At 32.6% G+C, this 13,564-nt stretch overlaps 1 protein-coding gene across 2 annotated transcripts in view; it reads right to left on the bottom strand.

Moving 5' to 3' along the window:
• Positions 1 to 13,564, bottom strand: part of Shrm (shroom) — a 340,899-nt gene that overhangs the window by 45,514 nt on the left and 281,821 nt on the right. Inside the window, exon 1 of one of the 2 annotated variants that reach the window (XM_085944137.1) lies at positions 11,488 to 11,624. The exons of the other annotated variant lie outside the window; for it this stretch is intronic. The gene's annotated coding sequence lies outside the window, so the exon portion shown is untranslated. Of the gene's footprint in view, positions 1 to 11,487; positions 11,625 to 13,564 lie in introns of those variants that run through there. 2 annotated transcript variants of the gene reach the window in all.

The raw sequence follows: 13,564 nt of genomic DNA, 5'->3' as shown, positions 1-13,564 counted from the left end.
AAAGACGAATTAGCAACTGTCGAAAACTACCCAATCAAGAATCGCAACTGGACAGAATCTGACATTCAAATGACGTTTTCAAAATGGCGTCTATATAGCAGTTCGTAGTTTCATTGTTGACCGTTCTTTAAATAAGTAACAAAAAAGTTTGTAGGACTGTACGTACATTTTGTTAATTTAAAATTGAAATAACTGAAACGGAAGTGGTTACATTATAAATATGGGAAAATATACTCCTTATGATTTAAATACATAATAATATGCATTTGTATACAATATATACAATTTCAATGGAATATAATACAATGTTGAGAATACAATTTTTATATATTTTCATACAAAGCATCTTTTAATCGTGTTCCATGCATGAACAGATTTGCGGTGATGTGAAAACTGGTTAACTCATTTTTAATTATCTGTCACTTGAACTAGTGTAATCTTCAGCACCCCAATTAACATATTATGTCAATGATGAATTAAGTATATTGTGTTACGAAATTGTTTGCAGAACCAGACTGGCATGGAGCGCATTCGGGTGAAATTGACGAGTGGTGAAATTGATGGAATGGAAGAACGCGAAAAAAACACACATGAAACCAATGGATAAGGAAGCAGATGAAATGGCAATGGGTTGATTTGTTACTCAACGAGTGTACAATCGCTGGACAAATACCACCATACAGTGGTACCCAAAGGGAACTAAACGACCACAAGAACATCCTAAATCCCGATAGACAGATTCATAAAGATTGATAGATGTATGCGGCAGCGAAGAACTAGGGTCGGAGAAAAGTGGATGGATCTATTGGAGGCCTTCATTCATCAGTAGATCGATCCCAGCATTTTTTATTTTGCATGACCTATAAATGCATAAAACGCCATACAGGCAATAATCTTTTTTTTCCGATGTATACAGTCACCCTTTTGACTTTCATTGTTTGTCACACAATAACGTAATGACTCAAATAGATGTTACGTTATCTGAATGTAAATAGTAAGTAACTTTCTCGTACGTTTTTATGTGGCATTGGATTTATACCGGAATTTACACCACACGTTTCTCTAAAGATAAAGAAAATGACGCGTTTGATTACTTCATAAATGGACCGTATGGACCATGCGAAGGCGAGTAGAGACCACTCCATCTAAGTTTTCCGATCCAGTCATATATTCACTATTACTACTATCGAATATATAATAAACATTAACACAAACGCAAAATATAGTTTTTTTTTTATATATATAATTGTTTTGGTCTGCCTGTCTGTTCAGTTATAACTAAAAAATGTCACTATTTTCAGTTATTCCGCCTATAATAGTCAGGCCGTGGCAGTGAATTGCGAATTATGCTGGTAGTGTTAGTTAATGATTAGTTTCAAAAGCAATGCAGAAACATTTGTGGTAAATGAAGATTTTCTATCGCGTTTCGTTCAAATCAAAATTACGTTATACCATTTATTTAAATATTATATACCTACTTACATAATCATTTTCTAAAAACAGTTTACCATATTGCTTTCGAAGTAGGTATAAATAAAAACTAGAACTACATACGAACGAAATTTACAGTTTCGTGCCGAGGCCTGATTATAGAGGGATTTGGTCAAGATGAATAATAAGTTATGTAATACAGTCTTCTTCTTATAGTGTCATCCCAAAGAATAAGACACAGTATTTGAGAATTTAACATTCTATTTATTGTACATATTACATGAATTAAACTACCTTAATGTAATATATCCAACATTGTAACGCAATTTGATAAGCGTTTCGTGGGATGCCCGTAGCTTAATTGGAAAACCACACTAGCGCTAATCAAGCGGTTACAGGTTCAAGTCCTCTCGGGTGTCGTATTGTTTTTTTTTAATTAAGATTTTTTCTAGTGGGTATAAAGTTATATGCATGGTATGTTTATTATGTCGAATTTAGAAAGGAAAAAGGACGTAACCCGCACTTTTTTCAACATAGGTTTTATTGGATAATAACGTTGTTCACCACTAAATGCACATTGTGTAAGGATGTAAGCTGCAAACGCCGATTTATTATCTAAATTGAGCTGGCAATTAAAAAAAAAAGAAAGTGAAATGAAGAGGGAAAAAATACTTAATCATTATTGTTGGTTTTTCTTTAATTAACTCAATAATTTATATCAGATTATGAATATAAATTATATTAATTATTATCATTCACTTCACGGTTATGTCTATTTTGTATTTTAACTTTGACCCAAAACCATAACAAAACGTTTATGTGCCTCTACAATTTGATTTGTGTGGATTACGTCATTTTTCCTTTATTGTTAGAAAGATAGAATTTCAAATTTTCGGATACGCTTGTAAGGCCAGTTATGTATCGTATGGCTGGAATTCCTTTGTAGAAAAGAGTGTACCTTGCAGAGTCACGCTTTCCAGATGGTCTCGGACAATGCAGATACAAAATGTCACGTCCGCGCACGTGTCATATTATGTGCATTATTTGTGATGCCACTTAGCGCATATCAGCTCCGCGTTGCGGCTTGCCTGAGGATGTGGGAGAAGACCTTCAACTGATGCGCCCAGATACCACTACACGTAATTTAATTGTACTATACAAATGAATACCCAATATCGATTGGCTGTAATCTGTGAAATAATCGTTTATGAGATCGAATGGACGTCTCTCAGTGGCGGTTTTAAGTACGCGAAGGACAAAAGGACTGAAGAGACTAAGTAGTTAAGTAAGTAAGGTAAGTTTAAATAAAATGCAAATTGTATCGTACTTATCCCACTTTTATTAAAATATATAACTGGACCGGTTTCGTCCGTCTCAGAGGGACATTTTCAAAAATAAATGCATTTCTACCATGAGTTGACAGTTAACATAATAACTGAAAATAAATTGGATATACTTGTGTACTTGATAGTCTGCATATACTATATTAATTATAGAGGCCTTTTCCCCGATTGTTTTACTTAATTTTATAACTTTCACGCAGTACAATATCGAGGCAATTGAAAACGAAAAAGAAGCTGTTAAATTTGTCTATTGTTTTCATAGTTCAAATATCTTTTATAAATAAAAATTTGCAGTTTTTGTTTCTTATTTAAGATTTTCCGTAGTTTATTCAATGTACTTTGATTTGTAAGCGAAATGATCGTATGTAGGTACTGCGCAAAATGCCTACTTGGACTGTTCATCCTCATAGTCCAGTGCGTAAGGTGTTGCACTACGGGTTCGATCCCGGTGAGGTCACAAATCACAATATAAGTATTTATGTGATTTCTCAAAATCTGAGTCTTTGTGATTGTTTCACTTTTATTAGGTACTAACTACACTAATGTGATTTCGATGGCCTGCTGTAGTGTTAAAAATAATATATTATATATGTATATAATAGTTTAAGTTCTAATAATAAAGCGGCCCTGAGTACATTTATGACGGTACCTAAGTAGTTAAACTACATTCTACACATTACTGATCGATATCTATTTCTGTTTGTCACTCCATTATCAAGTCTAGATAATGGCGTAACAACCGAATCCTAATTAATATAACATGTTAATGTTGTTATTATTAAGTGTACGTGATGTGCCTTCTTTAATACATTCAGATAAAACACAATATTACATAAATCCAAAATACTCGTCCGGTTCAATAGGATATTCTTAGTTCAAAATTTGTAGAACAGTTCAACTGGTTTGGATTATATTAAAATTATAAGATATACCTAAATGCGAAAGCCAGTAGCCATATAAATATTATATTAAGGTTTTAAAGTCAGCTTTTGTTTATGACTTAATGAAGGTCAGGCCATAAAATATGTTCTGAAATATTACTAATATTGAATATGCGTTTCGTTAACGTTTAAATGCATATTATGATACACACCTAAATGTTAAATAATTACAAGATAGAAAGAACTTTTTATATACCACGTTTTTAAATTTTCTGTTGAATCATATAAACTTGACAATTATATGTATTAATAAATACTTTTTTTATACTTGATAGAAATACTGAATAAATACAGAATACTGAAATGTCATTTTGACATTTCATATTGATTTCCATGGTAACGCACGTATACATTAATAATTTAGTTGTTAGGACCCCCTTAGCAACAAATAATAGTGTTTTACTTTTTACGAATTTTAACTTTCCAAAATAACTTTCTATAAAAAACAGAATTAACGGAAAAGGAATTCAATTCTGCTTAAAGATGGCTAAAAGTATTAAAATAATGCATTGTCATCGTGTTCTGATGTATTCTAAAAGTTTCAAATGTCTATCTAGTCAAAAAGTTAGTCATTTTGTATTGGACAAACAAGAATTCGAGCTAATAAAAACGTGGTAATAATCCAGTTTATCGGCTATTTTCAAAATGAGTTTTCCGCTGTATTCCGTATAACCGACCAGTACCATATCATATTATTTAACACTTGTTAAAGTTTATTCCCAGGGAACTCAGAAATAATGGGAACTGAAATACATAACGGGTAAGGCGAAGCAGGTAACCGACTCGAGTAAGGAAGAATCCGGGATAAACTTATACACGTGTTAAGAATACGTTTTACGTCGAATACTAAAAACTGCTCTCGGTTTATGCATTTACGCTCATTTAACATTGGTGTATTACACACACTATTGCACGTGAATAATGCATGCTTCATTTTAGTATGACACTCACACATTTAAAACCCTGCATCAAGACGCGGCGTATTGAATATAGCCTATCGGTATTCTATTTATTATCTGTTCTGTGTTTATTCCATATTTCTCAACACTCGAGAATAATTATTATTATTGTATGTTCTTACAGCCTTGGAAGTAACCCAATTTCCTTTTATTTTAATTAATTATTACATAGTACATTAAAAGGGTAGTATTTACGATTGGTAATGGAAACATTGGGAATAAATACATTTTGCATTTTAATAGTATTTTATGAGACATAGGTAGTTAATTTAAATTAAATGATCATTTAATACGGTCACAGTAAAAAATAAAAATATTATCACAGGTTAGTGTTGCCAACCATTGCAGTATTAATATAGTTTTATTGAACTATAAAAAAATTTCGAATGGCCAAATAGCATATATGTGAAAAATACTTTTTCAGAACTAAAATATGTTTTATCCACTTCTCGTAAAACGTCATATACCTAATTGTGTAAAATAAGATGGCGACACTGTCTGAGATAATATTTATTCGTTAGATACCTACGTACCTATATCAAAACCACAGAGTAAATGTAATAACATGAATCATCACGCTGAAAATATTTATGTTTGGATGATTAACGAAATGTTTTAAAATCAAACAGGAAAATACCAAGACAATAAACTGGTTCGGATCAGTGTTGCCAGTTTAATGTTTTATTTTACAAATCTACGATCAAAAACAAACCTCGCCAATAGCAATGCGAAAATTGAAAGCTTTTGACTTGACCCAAGTAATTAAAATTATACATTTTATACAAATTATACAGTTTTTAAATTTTATGTTCAATTATTATGCTCAATATGCTCAAACTTGTACTTGATAATATGAAGTAAATAAAAAACAAACAAACAAATATAGAATACTGAAATGTCATTTTGATTTCCACAGTAACGCACGTATATATTAATAATTTAGCTGCTAGGACCACCCACTTAGCAACTTAGCAAATAGTGGACAGGATTACGGATTTCTTCCGAAATAACTTTTCATACAAAACAGAATTAACTGAAAATGAATTCAATTCTACTTAAAGGTGGCTAAAAGTATTAAAAGAATAGATTGGCATCGTGTTCTGATATATTCTAATCAATGTCTAGCTAGTCTGGGAGTTAGTTAAAAATCGATTGCAAGATTTGTACTGGATAAACAACCACCGGACAAATAAGAATACGAGCTAATAAAAACGTTGTAAAATAAATACAATACGATGGAAAAATAAGAATCTAACGTTAAAACTTCTTATAAACTTATCGATATTTAACAATATTCGCCGCAACAGTTTTGTTCAGTTTTATTTAAATACCACTTTATTACTACTTGATGAAAACGTCTAGGTAGGTATGTTTTGCTTAAAATATAAAACAAAAATTATCTCAAATTCCTGGGATTTTAACGTTTTTAATATAGATACGTGCATTATATTATATGAGTGTATATAATACAGTAAAATTTAATATATACAAGTGACCTCTTATTGTGTTTTAAGCCTACAGTGTTCAACCAATGTGTGCAATGCTCATGTATGCATGTGAAACATGGACTCTTAATGTAAGAGAAATCCAAAAACTACGAGTAGCGCAAAGTGGCATAGAAATGTGCATGTTGGGCATAAAGCGGAAAGAAGCAGATGAAATGGTAATAGGCTGGACATGTATTTCGGCGAGTGGACAACCGATGGATAAATACTGTAATGCAGTGATACCTAAAGGGCACTAAACGTCCACTGGGAGGCCCTAAGGCTCGCTGTATGGAAGAAGCAATGACATTAATATGGACGAAGCATCTGGAAAAAAAATGACACTCACTTTTTTGTCGGGTCTGCCGAGTGGCATAATCTGTTCTAACGCCATTACAATAAAGGTGATATTGCTATAAATTCCCGATGCTTTTTATCGGTCTGCCAGATGGTTCGGTTCGAACGGGTTCGCTCAAATTAACATTGACACTAGAAACACTGTTCTAACGCCATTATAATAAAGGTGATATTGCTATAAATTCCCGATGAGTGATATAGCATAATGGAAATTGCGTGACGTCTACCTATATGTGCGAATGTCGCTATGCGCGAATTTACTTGCTAGCTACTGTACTGAGTGGGTTGTCCATTAATAATGTCATTGGGAAGAAGTCATAAAGTTCGGTGGATGTACGTGGCAGCGAAGAAACACGGAGTGAGAAGAGTATAAGGAGCTAGGGGATGCCTTCATCAAGCTGGTGATGATGAATATTGTTATTTGATCGACGAATTTCAAACAATATTTATTTTATTACCCCTACAGTGAGGTTGGCAATACTGGTCGTAATATCGCGCCCAAACGGTGAGTCATGACCAGCGGCAGAACTAAGTTTTCGTTGCAAATTCATTCGGCGACCGCAAGAGCCAATCTCGGCCGCATAATGAAGTATCCAATTTGGATTTCTTTCCGTGGGAACAAAGATTGCGAAGTGCGACAGTTGGTGTCATCGCGCGACGAATGTACTCCAACTGCAAGGCCCTGTGCGGCGCAATGGCAAATCCATAAACCACAAAATGATTTTCTACAAATCATCACCACAATGTGCAATTGTTTATTACTTGCATCCTTTCGTTATTGCTTTGCAGGCCGCCCCTAAGTGCATCAATACTATTAAATTATTTATCCTCAAATGACGACATATTGTGCAAACAGATTTATCCACACAAACCAAACAGATCTATCATTTGACATTTACACAATCCACATTCTACACATGAGGCGTCTAATAAAAAAAACCGATAAGTTCTCAATTAAATATTAGTTTGAAATTATGTTTTTGTGCGTCAAGCGTAAATGGTTGGTTATAATGTTAGTTTCTTTTTCTATCGTATTTTATTTTCAAACTAGTGCAATATACATCTGATTAACATATTTTATATCATTTTAAATAATATGTTTCTGTTAACCGTTAAGATTTTATTGTGTCATTTTAAGGCGTTTTATAATCTATACTTATACCTACTAGGGGTGTCAACTATTTTTTACATTTGATCTACGTACCTACTTTGGAGAAGACAAACCCTCCTACAAGTATAGTACCTATATAATAAGTAGATATATTTTTAGAATTAAAAATTAAAAATTTGGATAATTGAAATATGTAAGCATAATAAATAAAATCCCAGTATACTTCCAAATTATGAATAAATAAATAAAATATTTTTGGCGATCGACCGAAAACCATTTCGCGATCGACCTTATTCACATCCCTGCCAAACATCATTATATCGTCCCCTTATACTTATAAGGTCGTATGTGCGATTTTGATCAGTATTGAGTTATTATTACATTACGAAGATTTTCATTTCATTTGCAAAGGGTCCCATGTGTCTAGACTGTCTAGTCCTCTAATGGCATAAGTAACAAAATAAGGTGAAATACAATTTTTAATTCATTTTTTTTAGTATTCATCATTACCAATCTTAAAATTTCATCACCTTTATTACAATTTAGATAGTTGAAACTAAATAAATAACGTTTTAACAATTATGTGTATACATTAAGAAATAGAATTGAATTCTTTAAAATCGATTATCTCAGAATAACATAAAAGTCACATGCGCTCTTATGCAAACAAGGGGACGAAATATTTAATGTTTGAGGCTCTCACGGTTGTTTTTTTATCGTAGTAGATTTTTGGATTTCCACCGCGTGTCCTTCCTTCTTTCCTCGACGATTCGGGCTCATTGCAGAGGCCATTATCAAGAGATTATAGATGATCATATATTATCATCTCTTGATAATGGCCTTTAAAACGAGCCCGAAGGAAGAAGGACACACGGTGGAAACCCAAAAATTTACTATGCACGAAATATTGTGTGAAATTGAACATGGAATATGTTAGATTTTGACCCAATGCTCAATTTAGTCAGACGGTGATAAAAAAAAGATAAACTTTGATGTTAGAGCATTTATATAAAACCTACTCTCAAACAGTCGTCGTTTTCAGTACCTACATGGAGGTCTATGATTTGGGGGGACTCTTGTAAAAAATAAACTGTACAATAAACCGCCATAACAATAAATGTATTATAATAGGTATTACAACAGCCATGTTGTCAGATTCTTTTATACTTCGATAATTTTTAAGCTAATATGTCGATACTTATTAATAAAGCCACTACGACTGCATGGCCTGCTTTATGGAAAACCGTCAGTCAGTGACGTCCCTAGACATAATGCCGCCCCTAGGCAGCGCCAAAATGCCACCACAGTATTTTTTAACATCCTTTCATGATTCCAATATCTAAGAAATGTGTTGTATGGATACATTGCTAACAAAATATATACTTGTCTACCACTAAAACATACAAAATTAAATTTATATATATTTTTTCGCTAAGAGTGGGGATTTTTTTAACGTTGGTAATTTAGTGGTACATGTCATTTTTGCGATACATTAATTTGCTCTGTCTTTAGGAATTACGACGCACTGGTTAATATGTCAGATTGTAATTATTCTCAAATCTACACGTGTCATTTATGGTTAACGAGGACGTCGAAGGAAGTATACAGTTTACAGTCCTGTTATACATTTTATGTTAATTAATACTTTTTGTTTTCGTTATTACTAGTATAGGTAGGTATTTCTATATATACCAAATGATTCTCCTAGATTTTCCGCCCTTCGAGTAACTGCCGCCCCCAAGTGACGCTCAATCTGCTTACCCCCAAGGAACGTCACTGCCGTCACTGCTCTCAAAAGCTGTAATATTTGAATTCGTTCATTCATACGCCGCCCTTTATTATGTGCCGCCCCTGCCTATCTCCATGGGACGTCACTGATAATATGGGAAAGGGATAGCTGATACAATTTTTAATTTTCGAAACAGGTCACTAAAGTTTATTTTATTTTTGCCAAAATTATCATCGGAAACACAAATATAAAAGTCATACCTGCCCTGCTTTTAATGCTTGAATTTTATACGGTATAAAACGCAAGCTGTTGTTTTCAGTTAGCCACCACAATTAGCATTTTAAGTGATTCTGAGAATTATTGGTTTCTTTAATATTTATTCATTAATAGGTAATATAGTCTAATTGACGAGTTGATTCCAAAAAAGACATTTTTATAGAAATCGACATTTGAATGGCATCTTGCGGGCGTTTACGATAATATCTATCTATCTCTGTTTTTCGATTTTACAAATATGGCATAGGTCACAAGATATGTACCTGAGACTGAAAAATCGTTGTTTCTACAAAAACGTCATACGTTTCAAAGGTTTTTTAGCGCTCTCCTGAAAAATCATATTTTTTGACAAATGTCGTTTTGTAATAAACTTGTCAATTGGTCTATAAACCATTTTTGTAAATAATTAGTCTAATACTGAAGACCATCGGGATTCGTCGCGATGCCGAGAAGGTTAAACGTAACATGGTACATTGAAACAAACAAAGATCGCCAATATGTCGTTAAAAATTAGTCTGTAAACTATTATGTATTGTGTGTATAGTGCTGTTATTAATTACCACGTTTTTCTTAGCTAGTAATCTTGTTTGTCCGGTGGTTGTTTATCCAGTACAAATCTTGCAATCGATTTTTAACTAACTTCCCGACTAGTTAGATATTTGAAACTTTTAGAATATATCAGAACACGATGCCAATGCATTCTTTTAACACTTTTAGCCATCTTTAAGTAGAATTGAATTAAATTTCAGTTAATTCTGTTTTGTATGAAAAGTTATTTTGGAAGAAATCCGTAATCCAATCCACTATTATTGGTTGCTAAGTGGGTGGTCCTAGCAACTAAATTATTAATATATACGTGCGTTACTATTTAAATCAAAATGACATTTCAGTATTCTATATTTGTTTGTTTGTTGCAAAATAGCAAAAAAATGATTTGTTGACAAATGCCTTCTTTGTCTTAAATTATTAATACATAGAATTGTCAAGTTTATATGATTCAACAGACAAATTATAAACGTGGTATATAAAAAGTTCTTTTTATCTTGTAATTATTTTACTTTCAATTCTCATTCTTGCGCCATCCCCTATCACAGACAAACCAACGACAGAGCGATTTTCCTCCGAGGAAGTGAATAGGTGTTCCGAGAATTTATCAGAAGTGAGAAGAGTATCCCAATGTGTCAAAATAACCTCTGACTAATAACATATTCATGCGAAGCAGGATTTTCTTATTATGCTGCAACGAAGTCAAACTCCAGGAAAAGGCTCGACTCCTCACCGGATAGGTATAAGAATTTACTAATATTGTGCCTGATCTCAAGAATATTTGCAATTCAAGTAGGTACCCAAAATCATCGAAGTCTTCAAGAATTTCATTCAATTATATTTGTATGCGTTATGTATTCAAAATAATTACCTACTAAATAATAATAGTTTTTTTTCATTTAAAAAAAATATATTGATTATGTATCCAACAAAATTTTAAGATTTGCGATGTGTTCCATCGCAGGAAAAGTTTGGGAAACTAGACTCTAATACAGTGACAAGTTTGGTAGAACTAACTGCACATAGGTTTTATACCACGAAATTTAGTACCTAATTCATTTCATTTAATTGTTATTTTTACCGGGAACCGGTTAAATTTCTAAAATTAAAGATTATTTATTTTTTATTCAGGTCGTGCCAAATGTATTTAGTATACAAGTGGCGTTATGCTATGATTTAGTTAATTTTAATTGTGTTTTCATATTATTGTCTCTGCCAGAGTTTTGTTGAAATTTTAATCGCTGCTTTATGCTACTATGAAGTATAAAACAAATGTATATTATATTTCGTAACAGTTTTATTTTACTTACTGATGATGAGACTGCTATAAATACAAACAAAACAAACTAACACTCGTATATTATTTATACACTACTAATAAACTAGTCATAGATAAATAAACACCGCACTTTTATTGTAGAAATTCACTATTAAACGCCGAATAAACATACATAATTATATCACTTGTCGCAGAATAATTAAGATTATATCAACATGTTTTTTTTATAATATGCACGCGTACTGTTCATAATTATGTACATATTATAATATGAAAACTGGCGATATCAGAACAGACGCATTCACCCACGACGTTCGCGTAAGCCCGCTCGACAGCTACTGAGGGATGACTGAAGGTTTGCACTTGAATCCTTTTCCACATAATATTATTTATAACTAGCCAATCGACTGACATCACAATTTTCGCGTGCCCCGCATACAGGTTTGCGACTGCTTCCACTGACCCTGCAGTAACAACTGACTCACCGACTAAAACGTGCATAGTTTGCAAAAATCGTCACTGAAATACCAATATTTCGTAAAATCATAATAGTCGTCGGACAGCCTATTTGGTTGTAGCAGAAATTATGTTTACATTTTGTATTTATTACATAATATTATATCACAATTTTTATATATATATAATATACATGTAGTTAATAACAGGCCCAATCGGACATTGTATTCAAGGGCCAGTGCTTCCCAAGCTCATTGGTCGCGGCCACATGGGATTTTTGTTTAAATGAATATTGTTTATAATTAACTATTTTTTTTATTCAACGAATAATTCACAAGATTTAAGAATATATCATTCTTATTATTGAACATATATATGAACAAAGTAGCTTGATTTGGAAGAACACTGATGAGTAGGTATTTAAAATTGACCAATAGTTAAAATTTGTCGCTATTAGTATGTCACCTCGTAGCATAATGGTAATGCAGTGGATCAGGGCGTAAACCTGGGAGATACGGAGTTCGATTCCCCGTCGGGTTGGCTTACTTTTTTTCAAAAAAGTTTTTTTCTGTTGGTTATAATATGCTCTCAGAAAGTGTTTTTCTAAATTATATGTTGAGTATTGTTTACAATTGAAGGGCACAGGGGAAGAAAAGGGGATGTCAGTTTTGGTAAAATGTTGAAGAGACGAAATTTAAGTTTGCAACACTCATATTGACCTCTTTTTTGCCACTTTGTTTTTGTTTATGTATTAATATTACTAATACAGTATTAGTGTAGGTTCATTTATTTATAATACTAGCAAAGCTAAAACCAAGAAAATCTTTTACTTTTGAAGATATAAAAAATCAGACCCCTTTTGCTCATCACAAGATAAAGTTAATAAAAATAGCAAACGTTTTTTGTGAATTATTTAAATACCATTATACCAAATACTATTATGCAAAATAATGATAATCTTAATTATAATGATAATGATAATCTCTTGAAGTAAGGTTCAGTTACTGGTAAGGAAGAGTCAACGACCACCCTTTTAGCATGACGGTGTGTCAAAATTTTAAACTGAAATATCTTATGTCTCGAAATTATTGCAAGATTAAATATATTAAGTAGAGAAAATTTTCCACTAGGTGGCATTCAAATCTCAATTTCAAATTTAGTGACAGCGTGGCTTTTCCCCCTGTTCCCCTTCAATTATATATGTACGATGGCTCTCGAGCAAACGTTATTAAACGAATTATCGAACTTCGTCTTAACTAAAAACCAGAACTTTCTTCCCTCTTTCGTGATGATGTGTTTTGCTTCGTATTTACCGGAATTTTTGATATGGTCAATGAATTAAATCTAACACTCCTGAAAAAAGGGGAAAAGACAGCAATATTTTGATCATGGATATAAAACTTCAAGCTTTTCAACAAAAGCTTTTTCGTGGTCATGAGGTTTGTACGTAGCTAGGACGACAATCTTAAAAATATTCAATATCACTGATAATATAATCGCATAAATAACAAATTATTTATTTTTAAGTTCGCCGGCAATTTCCATACCAATAATGCCTACTATACTCAGGCCGCCGCATGAAACCGTAAACATCGTAGTGCCAGTTATTGCTTTATACTTCGAATACAATATGGTAAACTCAGGGAACTCAG

This window comes from Rhyacophila brunnea, unplaced genomic scaffold (assembly GCF_057557595.1).
Source record: "Rhyacophila brunnea isolate RB1 unplaced genomic scaffold, BYU_Rbru_1.0 scaffold_1, whole genome shotgun sequence".
NCBI classification, from domain to species: domain Eukaryota; kingdom Metazoa; phylum Arthropoda; class Insecta; order Trichoptera; family Rhyacophilidae; genus Rhyacophila; species Rhyacophila brunnea.
Note: the sequence above shows the minus strand (reverse complement) of the source record. Positions and strands in the feature narration are given on the sequence as shown.